The 18,886-nt window shown below is 45.0% G+C and overlaps 1 protein-coding gene and 1 long non-coding RNA gene across 9 annotated transcripts in view; one reads left to right on the forward strand and one right to left on the reverse strand.

The window, feature by feature from the left end:
* gbf1 (golgi brefeldin A resistant guanine nucleotide exchange factor 1) overlaps positions 1 to 18,886 on the reverse strand; it is a 281,444-nt gene that overhangs the window by 125,612 nt on the left and 136,946 nt on the right. The window lies entirely within an intron of this gene.
* Positions 1 to 18,886, forward strand: part of LOC140403492 (uncharacterized) — a 114,128-nt gene that overhangs the window by 11,410 nt on the left and 83,832 nt on the right. The window lies entirely within an intron of this gene.

Here is an 18,886-nt window from a genome sequence, read left to right on the forward strand (position 1 = left end):
GTAAGGAGGCATGGGATAGTGGGAAATTTGGCCAGTTGGATAACGAACTGGCTAACCGATAGAAGTCAGAAAGTGGTGATGGATGGCGAATAGTCAGCCTGGAGCCCAGTTACCAGTGGCGTACTGCAGGGATCAGTTCTGGGTCCTCTGCTGTTTGTGATTTTCATTAATGACTTGGATGAGGGAGTTGAAGGGTGGGTCAGTAAATTTGCAGATGATACAAGGATTGGTGGAGCTGTGGATAGTGAGGAGGGCTGTTGTCAGCTGCAAAGAGACATAGATAGGATGAGGAGCCGGGCTGAGAAGTGGCAGATGGAGTTTAACCCTGAAAAGTGTGAGGTTGTCCATTTTGGAAGGACAAATATGAATGCGGAATACAGGGTTAACGGTAGAGTTCTTGGCAATGTGGAGGAGCAGAGAGATCTTGGGGTCTATGTTCATAGATCTTTGAAAGTTGCCACTCAAGGGGATAGAGCTGTGAAGAAGGCCTATGGTGTGCTAGCGTTCGTTAACAGAGGGATTGAATTTAAGAACCGTGAGGTGATGATGCAGCTGTACAAAACATTGGTACGGCCACATTTGGAGTACTGTGTGCAGTTCTGGTCGCCTCATTTTAGGAAGGATGTGGAAGCTTTGGAAAAGGTGCAAAGGAGATTTACCAGGATGTTGCCTGGAATGGAGAGTAGGTCTTACGAGGAAAGGTTGAGGGTGCTAGGCCTTTTCTCATTAGAACGGAGAAGGATGAGGGGCGACTTGATAGAGGTTGATAAGATGATCAGGGGAATAGAGTAGACAGTCAGAGACTTTTTCCCCGGGTGGAACAAACCATTACAAGGGGACTTAAATTTAAGGTGGGAAGATATAGGGGGGGGGGGGGGGGGGGGATGTCAGAGGTAGGTTCTTTACCCAGAGAATTGTGGGGGCAATTCTGGAATTGTGGAATACACTGCCTGTGGAAGTAGTTGAGTCGGAAACATTAGGGACCTTCAAGCGGCTATTGGATAGGTACATGGATTACAGTAGAATGATGGGGTGTAGATTAATTTGTTCTTAATCTAGGACAAAAGTTTGGCACAACATCATGGGCCGAAGGGCCTGTTCTGTGCTGTATTTTTCTATGTTCTATGTTCTATCTGTAGTGAGAGTACCTTGCAGAAATGGATGTTTACTACTGCAATGATGTCAGAGAGTGGGTTGAGCTGGGCTGTCTGTCAGCTTTTTACTTTCGTTTTAGGCTGCTTGCTGCAGGGTGTGTTTTAGTTTCGTTTTCAGTGTTGGAGCTGAAGCCAGACAGAGCAGGTGTACTGTTGATCTCTCTGCCATGAAAAGACTATCTCTTTTTTTTAAATTTAGAGTACCCAATTCATTTTTCCAATTAAGGGGCAATTTAGCGTGGCCAATTCACCTACCCTGAACATCTTTGGGTTGTGGGGGCGAAACCCACGCAAACACGGGGAGAATGTGCAAACTCATCACAAACAGTGACCCAGAGCCGGGATCGAACCTGGGACCTCGGCGCAGTGAGGCTGCAGTGCTACCACTGCGCCACCGTGCTGCCCTGAAAAGACTATCTCTTGATCATTTGGTGAATTCAGAATTATAAATGTTCTCCGTAGTGAATGTAAACCCAATGTGATTCTGTTAAAAGATGTTTCTTTTGTTTTCTGGATGTTGTTTGGGAAGTTATTAAGGATTACTTAGTGTTGTATTCTTTGGGGCTTGTATTTGAATTAATGGTTGCTAAGATGTTCACTGTATGTTTTAAAAAGGTTAACTTGAGTTCATAGAATAAACATTGTATTGCTTTAAAAAAAACTTTTCCATTTCTGCTGTACCACACCTGTAGAGTGGGCCGTGTGCTCCCCATACCACAATCTATTAAAGGTTGTGGATCAGGTGAACTCCATGATACACTTTGGGGTTCTCTAAACCCTGGCCCATAACAATTACATTACTTGTCTTCAGTGAGCCAGTAAAATTTCAGCGAGAACGTTCGTAGACATAGTAACTCAATCAATGAAATGTTTACTGAAACTATTTTACATTTGACAAAAATGTCATGAAATATTTGTGGTACTGCGATTTTCCAAAATGTTCTGAAATGTCCAACACTGTCATTGAATATATGAAAACCATTTATTGGAAAAAGCATCACTGACCTTAAATTTTTCGCTAACTTCAGATAAGGTATCAAACAAACTAAAATTTGTGTTCACAACTCCATTGAAATATTAAGCATTGCAGAATTCCAAATCTAGCTTCAATGTGAAATTCTTTACTTGTCATGACACTAGATAATAAAATATAGAATTCCAATGCACTGCAAAATTTTAGTCAACTCAAATATCACATCTTCAGAAATGATTTCAGTTAGCCTATAGATGGCGCTACAGACAAGCAATGACAATTATTTGGTTTGGATAATAATATTTTCAAATACAAAATTAAATCTAGATCAATAAAATTTATAATATACAAAACATATCTAAAAATAATACACTGTCTATCTCATCATTCCATCCAACAACAAAATCAACCTATTTTTGACTAAATTCTGACATCCAATGTTTTATTTTTATTTGTTCACGGGATGTAGGCATCGCTGGCTGGGTCAGCATGTATTGCCCATCCCTGAAGGCATTTAAGAGTCAACCACATTACTGAGGATCTGGAGTCATATGTAGGCCAGACCAGAGGAGGACAACAGATTTCCTTCCCTAAAGGATATTAGTGAACCAGATGGGTTTTTACAACAATCGACAATTGTTTCATGGTCATCATTAGAATTTTAATTCCAGATTTTTATTGAACCAAATGTCACCATCTGCCATGGCGGGATTTGAGCCCAGGTCCCCAGAGCATGACTCTGGGTCTCTGGATTACTAGACCTGCGACAGTCCCAGTACCTCCCCTTACTGTTGGCAAAACGGCCTCGAGAGCCCCTGGAGACTGGTCGCTCCTTGGAGGGGCTTTGGAAAAGACAAGGAGGAATGGAAAGGGCCCAGAGAAAACAGATGCCAACGAAACCTTCTCGTTCTCAGCCCAGCGTCGTCCTGTGCAGTAAATGCTGCAGGGACTGCCATACCAGAGTGGGGCTCCCTGAACAACACCAGGTGTGTTGAACAGAGGTGACCATCACGCGCAAACCATCATCTCACAAAATGCAGTTGTTCAAAAGGATTTGTATGTTTCAATATGACACGAGGACCCGGGTTCGATCCCGACCCGGGTCACTGTCTGTGTGGAGCTTGCACATTCGCCCCGTGTTTGCTTGGGTCGCACCCCCAAAAAAATGTGCAGGATCAGTGGATTGGCCACCTTAAATTGCCTCTTAATTGGAAAAAAATAATTGGGTACTATTAAATTTATTTTAAAAATTTGAAGTTATAAACTGTTTTGTAAAGGTATTGTCAAGCTGCATTAAAGTTTGTGTCATGTGTAATTTTACAAAGAATATCGATCCTTATGCTAAGCATGTGCAGCCTCAATTAAATCGATACCCTGTAGAATACACAAAAATACTGTCCCAAGTAAAATTATTGATTCTGAATAAACGTTAGGAAGCTAATGGTTTTAAGTAATGTGTCCACAGACACCTTTTTCTTTCAGTCAGACCTGTTTGTTTAGCCTCATCTCCGTAGAGACTTTAATTGAAATTTATGAGGTCAGACATTTCGACTTGAAGCTATGCATGTTTGTGTGGAACAAGAGGGGACAGGCTTTCGGTTCACGGTGCAAGAAACAGCGCCTGCTTTATTCAACTAATGCTCAATTATCAAAATGAAGCATTCATTTTGCAAAATGTTTAAAATGCTGAGCTGCACTACAGTATTGCAATGCCAAACATATGGGTTTACAGTTTGCATATCTGAACAGTGGCACTACTGGGAAGCGAGAGTAGCAATGGCAACTGTTGCAGTTCTCGGAATAATCAGGGGTGTCGCACAAAGCAGAAAAAGAGCAAAGAATGAAATTCAGCGGGGAAACAAAACATAGAAGGGCCATTTAAGGGAATGAAAAAAAGGAACAAAAGGCTTAAAAATGGATATATTGAAGAAGAAAAGTGAGAGCAAAAGGAAATGTGAAGTGACTTCCCTTTAATTATAATCTTTCTCATTCCATGATTTAAGTGCTGCAATCACGTACAACTGGATGGATGTCAGCCATTCATTAGCAGACAAATCATTTGAGGAGACTTATTGAAAAGTCTTTTGCTTTTGTATTCAAATTGGTTTCCCTTTCTGCACTGCACAGAAATATTATGTCTACACATGCTCATCACTCCATACTGGACTTTAACTTCTGATTCTTACCCAAGAGGAGACAGCGTCAAAATTCAAAAATACTAAACAAACGTTTTGTTGAAATTAAAATCCATGAAAAGTTTTTTTTAAAGGAGGCAGGTAGGGATATTTCTGTGTGGAGCGAGAACTTAAAGATAATTTGTTGAACCTCGACATATACAGAAAGTATAACAAAGTATCTCAGGTTTCCTACTTCCTGAGCTGCCACAGTAAGACAGCAATGCAAATAAAAGTTGAGCTGATGAATCTCTCATTATGGGCATTCTATGGAACGATGCTCAACCAATGCAGTAGGCAAGTGACAGGCTGGAACAAACATCACTTATTTGCATTCTGAGCAAACTCGGGAAAAGTCCTCCAATAGCTACTGACAGTTAAATATCAATAAGCACATCATAGGGGATCAATGTAGCAATCATGAAATAAGAGCAAGATGCTTCCCTGTAGTTTGGCAAGCTTTTGGAGTAGAAACTTTCCTCGCTGGTAATAACATTTCTGCCACAGGCTGCTAAAGAACTGGCTATTCTGGACTGATCCTTTCAAAAGAAATGTAATCAGTTTGAAGATCTGAGGGTCAGTGTGTCAGAACTGACTGTTCTTGGGTCAGAAAGTCCAGGGCATCATCACAATTTGTAATTTCTTGATGCATGTGGAGATGCTTCGATATGAAAAATATGGCCTGCAAACTGGAACAATCTCTTGCATGAAAACAATCCACTTTTGAGTGTCTATTCTGAATTATGCCCTTCTTTTTGCCCTATATCGTTCACCAAATAGCCACACTCTACATGTACCAGATATACCTTCCCTCACATACAATCCAAAATAGCGTGAACTTCACCTCTGCTTACTATTAGTTGACAGCTGATCGACCTAGATTTTTGATCACCACTAAGACCATTTATCACATGACTACTCGGTGACTTTTTTTTAAAGTGATCCCTTCGCGATTTCCTGCAGTGATGACAAATAATATCCTGTTGCATGTTAAAGTTGATGAAACTAGGAAGAACGGCAGATTACCTAAATCCAAAGACCAAATAGGAACAGCTGTCATCCCACAAGAATAATCATACTCAACAGCTTCTTTAAGACATTTGTGCCCTGGGCAGCCAGCTGATCTAACCCCACTCTGCTGCATAAAAGATCCTCTCCTTTCCCAGAGCAAGCACTATTCAAATTCCAAACAACAAAGGATGTTGAACCCTTAACAGTAAATAAAAAGCTTTTCCAAGTCACACGAGATCAGAGAAATAGGCTGGTTGGAAACTTTTAAAGCAATGGTTAAATTTGATTTAAAAATGGCATAAAATCATGATAGTTCAGCATTGCTCCTTATTCAGATTCCACATACAATTAGAATTATGTCGTAGAAATACAAAAAGTGGCAATGGAGCTCCTAAGACTCAAATGTTTTGAGCGACTCTCCTTAAGAGTAGAAATGGTTAAGAAAAAATTGGATGTAAAAGTTATTTAATAATAATCTTTATTATTGTCACAAGTAGGCTTACATTAACACTGCAATGAAGATATTGTAAACATCCCCTAGTCACCACACTCCAGCACCTGCTCGGGTACACGGAGGGAGAATTCAGAATGTCCAATTCACCTAACAAGCACGTCTTTCGGGATTTGTGGGAGGAAAACTTAGCATCCGGAGGAAACCCACGCAGACACGGGGAGAACGTGCAGACTCTGCACAGACAATGACCCAAGCTGGGAATCGAACCTGGGTCCCTGGCGCTGTGAAGCAACAGTGCTAACCACTGCCATCCTAATTTAGAATAATTTTAATAAATAAGATGAAATTGTTACCAGTGGCAGGATGGTCAATAACCAAATGACACAGATTTAAGGCGACTGGCAAAAGAACCAGAGGTGATATGAGGAAAGAAAATGAACTGAGTTATTGCTATTTGGAATGCGCTGCCTAAAAGGGTGGTAAAAACTGATTCAAACATATCAAAAAGAGAATTGAATAGACACTCAAAGAAAAAATGCAGGAACATCAGGGAAAGAGCAGGGGCATATGACTAATTTTATAGATCTACTACAGAGCTGCCACAGGCACGATGAGCTGGATGATCTCCTGCTGTGCTGCATCGGTCTACAATGTTAAGTTGTAAAAACATAAATCAAGCTGATGTAATAAAAAGCGGAGGAAAAGAATACATACTGACCCAAAATGTGATGACCAGAACCAATTATATTCTGAGTCAAGAAATGGTAAACGTAAATGTCACCACGAGAGGACCATCGGCTGTTCTCCCCTTTGAGAGCCGGCAGGTGGCGATTTACCCAGAGGGTCACTACACCTCAGATGAGGGGCAAGGTTGAGAAATGGGGCCTTCAGGGACTTCCGGGTGCGGCGATGACCAGCTGAGTCGCACGTTTCGGCAGCTCCCTGTGAAACGGACTTTTGGGCTCTTGATAGGAGCCCCAACGGCAATTTTGACGGCTAAAAACACTGTGCGGTAAACCAGAAGGGAATCCCCCCCTGGATACGGATGGAAAAAGGAGGAGAAAGTGGCCAGATTGCAGTGGATCCTTTAGAACAGCGGCAAGGAAGGCAAGCAAAAACCAAGATGGCGTCGGAAGGTGGCAGTTTAACATGGGGCCCTGAACAACAAGAGTTCTTGAAATGCTGTGTGGAAGAGATCAAAAAGGAAATGAAGAAAGAGCTGTTGGCCCCGATACTACAGGCGATCGAAGGGCTAAAGGAGGAACAAAAGACCCAGGAGCGGAAGCTTCGGGTCGTGAAGGCAAAGGCAGCCGAGAATGAGGATGACATACAGGGCCTGGTGGTGAAGACGGAGACGCAGGAGGCACATCAGAAACGATGTGTGGAAAGGTTGGAGGCACTGGAAAACAACGCAAGGAGGAACAACCCGAGGATTCTTGGTCTTCCTGAAGGTGTGGAGGGAGCGGACGTCGGGGCATATGTGAGCACGATGCTGCACTCGTTAATGGGAGCGGAGGCCCCGGCGGGTCCGTTGGAGGTTGAGGGAGCATACCGAGTGATGGCGCGAGGACCGAGAGCAGGAGAAATTCCCAGAGCCATAGTGGTGAGATTCCTCCGTTTTAAGGATAGAGAAATGGTCCTTAGATGGGCGAAGAAAACTCGGAGCAGTAAATGGGAGAACGTGGTGATCCGCGTTTATCAAGACTGGAGTGCGGAGGTGGCGAGAAGGAGGGCGAGCTTTAATCGGGCCAAGGCGGTGCTTCATAAAAAGATAAAATTTGGAATGCTGCAACCGGCAAGACTGTGGGTCACATATCGAGGGAGGCACCACTACTTTGAGACGGCGGATGAAGCGTGGACTTTTATTGTGGAAGAAAAACTGGAATGAGCGGGTTATTAAAAAGAACGTTCGAACAAAGTGATGGGGCGAATGTGGGGGGCAAAGAGGGGTTTTATGTACTAATCCTGCGATGTGGTAACTTTTCTCTCTCCCACAGGTGGTGATGGGGGGAGGAGGGGAGGTGGAGGAGATGGGGCGTTGGCCATTGGGGGCGGGGCCAAGGGAGAAGCGCGGGCTTGGTTCCCGCGCTATGATAATCATGGCGGGAATAGAGAAGCAGGAAGGAGGGGGCGTCGCACGGTGCGAGCCGAGGTCACGGGGGGAAGCAGAGGTCAGCCAGAGTTTGCTGACTTCTGGGAGCAACATGGGGGGAGTAATTACGCTAGCGGGGGATCTAGCGGGGGGGGGGTGGGAGGGGGGAATTACTGGGTTGCTGCTGCTGGGGAGAGGGGGGAGCTGGTATGGGAGAGGATGGGCGGGGGGGCACCGCCTGGGGGAGATACAGCTGCGTGGGAACCGGGTGAGGAGCTGGAAAAAGGTGATGGCTAATCGACAAGGGGGGGGGGGGGGGTAGGAAGCCCCCCAACTCGGCTGATCACGTGGAACGTGAGAGGGCTGAACGGGCCGATAAAGAGGGCACGGGTACTCGCACACCTTAAGAAACTTAAGGCAGATGTGGTTATGTTACAGGAAACGCACCTGAACTGATAGACCAGGTTAGGCTACGCAAAGGATGGGTGGGGCAGGTGTTCCATTCGGGGCTAGATGCGAAAAACAGGGGGGTGGCTATATTAGTGGGGAAGCGGGTAATGTTCGAGACAAAGACTATAGTGGCGGATAACGGGGGCAGATACGTGATGGTGAGTGGCAAACTACAGGGGGAGACGGTGATTTTGGTAAACGTATATGCCCCGAACTGGGATGATGCCAATTTTATGAGGCGGATGCTAGGACGCATTCCGGACCTAGAGATGGGAAAGCTGATAATGGGGGGAGATTTTAATACGGTGTTGGAACCAGGGCTGGATAGGTCGAAGTCCAGGACTGGAAGGAGGCCGGCAGCAGCCAAGGTACTTAAAGATTTTATGGAGCAGATGGGAGGTGTAGACCCGTGGAGATTTAGCAGACCTAGGAGTAAGGAGTTCTCGTTTTTCTCCTATGTCCATAAAGTCTACTCGCGAATAGACTTTTTTGTGCTGGGTAGGGCATTGATCCCGAAGGTGAGGGGAACGGAGTATACGGCTATAGCCATTTCGGATCACGCTCCACACTGGGTGGACTTGGAGATAGGGGAGGAAACAGGAGGGGGCCCACCCTGGAGAATGGACATGGGACTAATGGCAGATGAGGGTGTGTGTCTAAGGGTGAGGGGGTGCATTGAAAAGTACTTGGAACTCAATGATAATGGGGAGGTCCAGGTGGGAGTGGTCTGGGAGGCGTTGGTTAGAGGGGAGCTGATATCAATAAGGGCACATAAAGGGAAGCAGGAGAGTAAGGAACGGGAGAGGTTGCTGCAAGAACGTTTGAGGGTGGACAGACAATATGCGGAAGCACCGGAGGAGGGACTGTACAGGGAAAGGCAAAGGCTACATGTAGAATTTGACTTGCTGACTACAGGCACTGCAGAGGCACAATGGAGGAAGGCACAGGGTGTACAGTACGAATATGGGGAGAAGGCGAGCAGGTTGCTGGCACACCAATTGAGGAAAAGGGGAGCAGCGAGGGAAATAGGGGGAGTGAGGGATGAGGAAGGAGAGATGGAGCGGGGAGCGGAGAGAGTGAATGGAGTGTTCAAGACATTTTATAAAAAATTATATGAAGCTCAACCCCCGGATGGGAGGGAGAGAATGATGGGCTTCTTGGATCGGCTGGAATTTCCCAAGGTGGAAGAGCAGGAAAGGGTGGGACTGGGAGCACAGATCGAGGTAGAAGAAGTGGTGAAAGGAATTAGGAGCATGCAGGCGGAAAGGCCCCGGGACCGGATGGATTCCCAGTCGAATTCTACAGAAAATATGTGGACTTGCTCGCCCCGGTACTGACGAGGACCTTTAATGAGGCAAAGGAAAGGGGACAACTGCCCCCGACTATGTCTGAAGCAACGATATCGCTTCTCTTAAAGAAGGAAAAGGACCCTCTACAATGCGGGACCTATAGACCTATTTCCCTCCTAAATGTAGATGCCAAGGTCCTGGCCAAGGTAATGGCAATGAGAATAGAGGAATGTGTCCCGGGGGTCGTCCACGAGGACCAAACTGGGTTTGTGAAGGGGAGACAGCTGAACACGAATATACGGAGGTTGTTAGGGGTAATGATGATGGCCCCACCAGAGGGAGAAACGGAGATAGTAGTGGCGATGGATGCCGAGAAAGCATTTGATAGAGTGGAGTGGGATTATTTGTGGGAGGTGTTGAGGAGATTTGGTTTTGGAGAGGGGTATGTTAGATGGGTGCAGCTGTTGTATAGGGCCCCAGTGGCGAGCGTGGTCACGAATGGACGGGGATCTGCATATTTTCGGCTCCATAGAGGGACAAGGCAGGGATGCCCTCTGTCCCCATTATTGTTTGCACTGGCGATTGAGCCCCTGGCGATAGCGTTGAGGGGTTCCAAGAAGTGGAGGGGAGTACTTAGGGGAGGAGAAGAACACCGGGTATCTTTGTATGCGGACGATTTGCTACTATACGTGGCGGACCCGGCGGAGGGGATGCCAGAAATAATGCGGATACTTGGGGAGTTTTCAGGGTATAAATTGAACATGGGGAAAAGTGAGTTGTTTGTGGTGCATCCAGGGGAGCAGAGTAGAGAAATAGAGGACCTACCGTTGAGGAAGGTAACAAGGGACTTTCGTTACCTGGGGATCCAGATAGCTAAGAATTGGGGCACATTGCATAGGTTAAATTTAACGCGGTTGGTGGAACAGATGGAGGAGGATTTCAAGAGATGGGATATGGTATCCCTGTCGCTGGCAGGGAGGGTGCAGGCGGTTAAGATGGTGGTCCTCCCGAGATTCCTCTTTGTGTTTCAGTGCCTCCCGGTGGTGATCACTAAGGCTTTTTTTAAAAGGATTGAAAAGAGCATCATGGGTTTTGTGTGGGCCGGGAAGACCCCGAGAGTGAGGAAGGGATTCTTACAGCGTGGCAGGGATAGGGGGGGGGCTGGCACTACCGAGCCTAAGTGAGTATTATTGGGCCGCTAATATTTCAATGGTGAGTAAGTGGATGGGAGAGGAGGAGGGAGCGGCGTGGAAGAGATTAGAGAGGGCGTCCTGTAGGGGGACTAGCCTACAGGCTATGGTGACAGCCCCATTGCCGTTCTCACCAAGAAACTACAGCACAAGCCCGGTGGTGGTGGCTACACTGAAGATTTGGGGACAGTGGAGACGGCATAGGGGAAAGACTGGAGCCTTGGGGGGGTCCCCGATAAGAAACAATCATAGGTTTGCCCCGGGGGGAATGGATGGGGGATATGGAATGTGGCAAAGAGCAGGAATAACGCAACTGAAAGATCTGTTTGTGGATGGGAAGTTCGCGAGTCTGGGAGCGCTGACCGAGAAATATGGGTTGCCCCAAGGGAATGCATTCAGGTATATGCAACTGAGGGCTTTTGCGAGGCAACAGGTGAGGGAATTCCCGCAGCTCCCGACACAAGAGGTGCAGGACAGAGTGATCTCAAAGACATGGGTGGGGGATGGTAAGGTGTCAGATATATATAGGGAAATGAGGGACGAAGGGGAGACTATGGTAGATGAACTAAAAGGGAAATGGGAAGAAGAGCTGGGGGAGGAGATCGAGGAGGGGCTGTGGGCAGATGCCCTAAGCAGGGTAAACTCGTCGTCCTCGTGTGCCAGGCTAAGCCTGATTCAGTTTAAGGTATTACACAGGGCACATATGACTGGAGCACGGCTCAGTAAATTTTTTGGGGTGGAGGATAGGTGTGCGAGGTGCTCGAGAAGCCCAGCGAATCATACCCATATGTTTTGGTCATGCTCGGCACTACAGGGGTTTTGGATGGGGGTGACAAAGGTGCTTTCAAAAGTAGTAGGAGTCCGGGTCGAACCAAGCTGGGGGTTGGCTATATTTGGGGTTGCACAAAAGCCGGGAGTGCAGGAGGCGAGAGAGGCCGATGTTTTGGCCTTTGCGTCCCTAGTAGCCCGGCGCAGGATATTGCTAATGTGGAAAGAAGCCAAGCCCCCGGGGGTGGAGACCTGGATAAATAACATGGCGGGGTTTATAAAGCTAGAGCGGATTAAGTTCGTCCTAAGGGGGTCGGCTCAAGGGTTCACCAGGCGGTGGCAACCGTTCGTCGAATACCACGCAGAAAGATAGACGGAATGGGAAAAAGAAGGCAGCAGCAGCAGCCCAGGATCGGGGGGGGGGGGGGGGGGGGGGGGGGGGGGAAGAGAGGAGGAACCAGAAGGACTCTCAGGGTTGTTAATATATACTGTATAGTATGTATAGGTCGTTGCTACAGATAATTATATATCGGACTGTTAAATTATATTTTTGGAGAGTGTTACTTGTGACAAGGCAGTTGCCAATTAGGGCTAGTTTTCATTTTTGTTATTTATTATTTATTCATTTTTTGTTTATAAAATAGGTCATTGTTATTTGTGTTGTTATAATATTGTGTAAAGGATGCACAATGTACTGTGTTGGTTGACCAAAAATTTTCAATAAAATATTTAATAAAAAAAAAAAAGAGAAATGGGGCCTTCATAACCTCAGCCAGTGCAAGAATGAAACCAGTGCTGTTAACGTTGCTCCTCATCACGAACCAACCGCCCAGCCAACGGAACTATTCATGAACTTCTCAACCTTGCCCCTCGTCTAAGGTGTGGTGAGCCTCAAGCTAAATCACCACCAGTCAGCTCTCAAAGGGGACAGCGGCCTGTGGTCCTCTAGGACTGTGGTGACATTTATGGCCTTGTGTAACTGCAATCAAGAATTGGACACAACATGTGAAAGTCAGTTGATCTTTACCACAAGCACTCACACTTCACCACAAACCTCAATGGCAACAGATTTAGTAGAAATGTTACTTTTGCCACTGATCGAGGAGGAAAGAATGTACATTTTATAAAGCACCTTTCACACCTCAAGATACCCAAGATAATTTACCGTCAATGAATACTTTTGAAGTGTGGTCACTGTTATAAATTCGGGAAACGCAGAAGCAAACGTATGTGCAGGCCCCACACAAACAGTCATGAAATAAATGATCAACTAATTGTTTTTTCCAGAAGAACAAGGGATTTGGCCAGACACCCAAGAGTTCTTTGAAAAATGTGATGTGGTCTTTTACTTCCACATCAAATAGGAAACAGGGCTTTGATTTAAGCTCTCATCTGAATGACAGCACCTCCATTAGTGGAGCGTTGCACTGAAGTGTGAGTCCACAGTGTGCTCAAATCTCTGGCATGAATCTAGAAAGCACAACATTCTGACAGGGTACCAACCCTGGTCCACTGACAGGATTACTCCTGAACCAGGCTGGTCACTGACAGGTTTACCCGCTGATCCAAGGCTAGTCACTGACAGGACTACCACCGAACCAAGACTAGTCACTGACAGGGTTACCCCTGAACCAAGGCTCGTCACTGACAGGGTTACCCCTGAACCAAGGCTCGTCACTGACAGGGTTACCCCTGAACCAAGGCTCATCACTGACAGGGTTACCGCTGAACCCAGGCACGTCACTGACAGTGTTACCCCTGAACCAAGGCTCGTCACTGACAGGGTTACCCCTGAACCAAGGCTAGTCACTGACAGGGTTACCCCTGAACAAAGGCTCGTCACTGACAGGGTTACCCCTGAACCAAGGCTAGTATCATGGGAGTGTCCCTTTCAGAAAGGTTTTTGTCTTATCACATGGCTTCAGTGATGTCACTGTGTGGGTGGAGCTGAGCTGTGGCTGAGAGTTTTACTTTCGCTTTGAGTTTCGGACTGGTTTTGAACTGCACAGGATGAAGAATTTTCTTTCTCTGTCTTCCGTTTAAAAGCTGTTCCAGGCTGCTTGGTAACTTAAAAGATTGCTTTCAGGAAGGAATTCAAATCTGCTGTTTGAAAAGTGGAACAGAGTATCAGTAACAACAGTCTTAATCAAGTGAGAATGCTGTGTGCTGGGCCACACCTTTGAAAAGGAGTTTCTGGTTTCAGTTGGATTTTATTATTGAATTGCAACAGTTATGGGGGGAATTCACAGATTACTGAAGCTGCGACGTGATGTGTTTTGTGTTCTGGATCACATACAGGTCACCAACACTTGAAGTAGTGCAACACTATTTTATTAAAAGGTTAACTATTTAAACATACTTGAACTGTGGGTAAATACGATACTAGCTTTAACTAAAGACCTTTGCCTTGTCCTAACCAGTTGATGCACTCAACACATGGTGAATGTCTGTGCTGCAGGCTGTGAGCTCTGTGCTCCTAGCTAGCTGCTACTCGAATGAGCGGGAACTCTGATGCCCCCTGTCTTTATAGTGCATGTGCTCTCACTGGTGATTGGCTGCGGTGTTGTGTGTTGACTGGTCCCACTGTGTGTCCATCAGTGTGTGTCTGCACCATGATATACTGGTGTATATTATGACATGACGTTTTCCCATTTGTGAATTTTTTCTTTCATTTCAGTTAACCATTTATTCTCATCATTAGTGTGAACAAAACCACACAATGAGAAAACCAGGTTCACTTTTAAAGCAATGGCTGAATTGATGGAACCTTAAACAGGATTAACTCATTTTTCTTTCCCCCTCCAGAATATATTTCCGTCCAATTATCTGGGAAAATTTCCATTTTTCTTCTTTTTTTTTTTCTTACTGCTAGAAAAATATATTTTCTCATTCTGCAATTCAAGAGCCTTACCTTCTGCTTGGAGCCATGGTGCTGCCAGTGACATGGGTTTCACAAGCTGCACATGCGTCTCACCCAATAGTTTATTTTCAATACTCCGACCTTTCAACACCTTCTTTGTCTGAGCCGACTGTTAACATACCCTCTCTTTATCCTGAACATTACATTTTTCCCACTTCTGGGCTGTAATAATTATTAAATCAAGTTTGTTGACCAAAGCCGTAGTCCTCCCTCCAGCAATCTTTCAAATTATTCCCAAATACTGTTCTCACATTGCCAGATGACAAGGACAACCTCAGGAAGCAGGTCTCAATAGGAAGAACATTTTATTTGAATTCTGATATTTCCGATTAGAAAATGGAGACGTTCAAGTGAAATATTCCAATCTTTCAGCAGCGATAGATCTTACCCTGGTATGAATCCAAGGTCTGCACCCAAGATTGCAACTATAATGCAAATGATGCCCATTTTTAGTTAATGTTCTTAATTTGAACTTTCAATTTTAAAAAAAATTGATTCAAAACATGTAGATTAAAGACAAAGCAAACTTTGTACACACAAAAGCGATGGAGTTGGGCTTCATAACTCAACATTCCTCAAAGGGGATTACTGATGGCTGGCAGCACTGTGCAGTACATTATTCTTCAACAAACGAGTCCCCAGTGGCTCAATCTGAAGGAGATATTCAGAGTCATATTATGCTGAAAGTAGGAAAGTACCAAAGTAGGATAGTAACCACTGCACGTAAATTTAAAATGAATGCTTTAGCTGAAGAAGAGGCATTTCTCAGCAACAGCTACATTTGCAACACCAACGTGACACAGAGATAACAGTGAATTTTGAGGAGCACATACTGTGGGAGAGCATATTAATGAAAATACAATATAGTCAGTTTCTTGTGCCTGCTGCTTGGAAATTAATACATATCCCAATCTGAAAATCCTGTTCCTAAAAGACAATGAAACTTTGACTGACCCCAGAATTTCTTCATTTACACTAATTAAGCTTTATAAAGGGAAAAACATAGGCAACAGCACCACAATTTGTGCTCCTTCCACGATAAAACAGTTTACCATTCAATTTTTAACTTCAGCAATTCCATGGGAGATGTGAGTGTTGATTATACACATCCAGACAGAAATATATACACAGTCAAAATGGTGCACTGAGATATTTAATATCAGGTTTTTAAAAGTGTGGGTCGTGCCCCACGGGAGAGTTGCAGAGCAATCGGTCGCATTATTCCCACGGTGGTCCCAATCATGGGAGAAGTGCCCAACAGCCACTACCGGCTTTTACATTGAGAATGGCAACCACTGCCATCTTTTAAATGGAAATAAATGAGGCTGTGTGGAGTCTTCCAGCCAGACGCGGCAGCAGAGAGCAGGTCACGTGCTCTGCACACACACTTGATATCAAGTGCCCTCCAGGAACGTGCTTTTGGTACAAACCACAAGAGCAGTGTTGCTTCCATTTTCCAGTTGCTGGCAAGCAAGGCAAGTGAACTGTGGAAATGCATGGTTTTCTTAAAAATAAGAGATGGCCAGTGACTCAAATAGGCAGTTCACCTATTGGACGGGATCTCACAACGGAATCTGATGGAGAGAGCTACTCAGAAGAATCCAGGACAAGGCAGAGCAGTGCTAGCGTTAATTCCATACAGAGCTCCAGGGCCTCTGGTTAAAAGCTACAAAGAAATTTAACTCGGTAACAAAGCAGTGAAAGATGATTTCTTGAGGTATGGTTTTGTCAACTGTGCCAACGCAAATAAGGATGCAAAGCCCAGGTGTACTGAGGAAGTACTGGTAAATGAGAGGGAAAGTTTCAGATTTTGAAAGAGAAGTGGTGGGTGAAAAATTCCTTTTGAGGTTGAGACCCCAAAGTCAGGTATTAACTGAGAGCTGACTCCAAATTAAAAGACTACGCTGCTGTAGCTAACCTGTATTAAAAACACGGCAAAAGCCTTTGAGGCTGTCAGCATTCTGGTGTAGCATTTCCCAGGAGTATCCAGTGCTGAGTAAAACAAGCATTGTGTTGCTATTTCCCTTCACGACAACATACATGTGCGGGGTTGGATTTTCCGTTTTCATAAAGATGAAGACGGCACAAAGGAACTGGCTGAAGTCGGCACCTGATATGCGCATTGCCCTCTCCTCCTTTGAAACTGATTCAAGAGAGACTGCGAGGACCAAGCAGGCTCCCCCTTTCGCATTAAAAGTAAGCGATCGTGGCATGTGCGCGATGCTCAGCCGGCGCGGTCCTGAAGATCGGCCAGATGGCAAAAGTGGGTCCCAGGAAGAAAAGTTTGAAGAACTCTGTCTCAATAGAACCAACATGTCGACTAAGTCCTAGTCTCCGGTGTAAAGTGCTGTTGAATTTTTCTCTGAAACATCAAAATAATTTTATAGATTCACTGGTGGTTTTCAATGATTTAAAATTAGTTCAGCAAATGAAGGAGCAGCACCGAGATCCCAATGTCACAGCGGTCCACTAAATTCACACAAGCAGAGGGTACAGAAAGAAATTATCACTCTGCTGTTCATTGTTTGGTATGCTGATTAGAAGTCCGAGTTAGAGGTAGCAGCAGGCCAGTGCTGAATGGTAATTTAAAAAAAAAAATTAAGAGTACCCAATTCATTTTTTCCAATTAAGGGGCAATTTAGCGTGGCCAATCCACCTACCCTGCACATCTCTTGGTTGTGGGGGCGAAACCCATGCAAACACGGGGAGAATGTGCAAACTCCACACGGACAGTGACCCAGAGCCGGGATCGAACCTGGGGCCTCAGCGCCGTGCGGCAGCAATGCTAACCACTGCGCCACCATGCTGTCGAGTGGTGAGTGGTAATAAGATCTACAGCCCCGCTTATCGTGGTAGAGTTGGGCCGTTACATCAGTTGAACATCAGCTGTGTCAGGCGAGGAGGAAGAATAGCTAAGTTGAGAAAAAGGAGGGAACAAATTCCAAATATTTCCAAAACTCTACACACTTGCTTTTGGCCAGCCTTTTCACTTTATTGCATGGAGATTCCACTATGCATTTAAGACAAATTTAAACTGAAAAAAGGGGATTCAATCAAATTGAAATCTTTCTGCCCTTTTGTACTTCTACTAGTCTTGAGGAAGATGCTGGAGTTTTTCATGGAAATGCACTTGGAAAAAACAGAACTGGAGTATTCCTGAGAAAAGACATTTTGTCAAAGCTTTCTTTCTTGCACGCTTCAGGACAATCACAAGAATACCAAAATCAGGGGAAACTATACTATAGGACAAGAGGGTGGTCTTTGGATGGCAAGTGGACTCTGATTGGTAGAGGCATCGCAAGGGGAGAATGCTCCAGTTGATGCTGACCAACAGTAATGGTTTTAAACTAACCAGGCAACTTAACTGTTTGGGCGGGATGGTAGCACACTGTTTAGCACTGTTGCTTCACAGCGGCAAGGCCCCAGATTCGATTCCCGACTTGGGTCACAGTCTGCACGTTCTCCCAGTGTCTGGGCGGGTTTCCTCCGGGTGCTCCGGTTTCCTCCCACAGGTCCCAAAAGATGAGCTGTTAGGTAATTTGGACATTCTGAATTCTCCCTCAGTGTACCCAAACAGGCGACCAGGGGATTTTCACAGTAACTTCATTGCAGTGTTAATGTAAGCCTACTTGTGACAATAAAGATTATTATTATACAGCATTGCCCCGTGGAATGAGCCAGTGAATGGTTATCACTTGTTTTGCTCAGCTGAAACAAGCACAATGTGCATAGTGTTCTTTCTGTCTACAAAGAACAGGGCCTTATATGATAGTGCGGTAGTAACCGATGCTGGTCTGCTCTGAAAAGTAGGTTATTACAAGAAACAAATACAGGAGTGAAGTTTTAAAACTTTAAATGAGGCCAACTGAAATTAATTTTGAGAAAACCATATGTTTGATCCAATTCAAGCCATCATTTTCATTCTGACCCACTTTGCAAGCATCACAACATGTTTAACATTCTTGTGCTTTATTCATCTCTGCAAACTAATGACAGTATTAGATTCGGTCCATGTGGCCAAGCTAATTATGTTACATAACGGAGGATGGACCAGGGTTATGTCAGCACACAAGATGGGATTTATTTTCAGTCATCGAAAATGATTGTCAACTGCTGTCGACAATCACCTAAGCAGTCCAATGGAGTATTTCTTCATGGCTTCATTGGTTTCCTGAGTGAACAAATTAGGCTTTTCCCTCGCCCTCCCAAAATTCTCTATCTGGATCTGTGCATGATGCTCTGATTCTATCGACCATGCAGCCTTCTAATGGCTGACTTCTCAGCCCATGCCTTTTCAAAAAAAAATCAACACATTTTTATATTGAAGTTCAAAAAAAATTCAAATTTCTTTTACTGAAAGCAAAGCAAATCAGCTGATCCCCATCTGGGTTTTGTGAAAGTGCTTCAAATG

This window comes from Scyliorhinus torazame, chromosome 28 (genome assembly GCF_047496885.1).
Source record: "Scyliorhinus torazame isolate Kashiwa2021f chromosome 28, sScyTor2.1, whole genome shotgun sequence".
NCBI classification, from domain to species: Eukaryota; Metazoa; Chordata; class Chondrichthyes; order Carcharhiniformes; family Scyliorhinidae; genus Scyliorhinus; species Scyliorhinus torazame.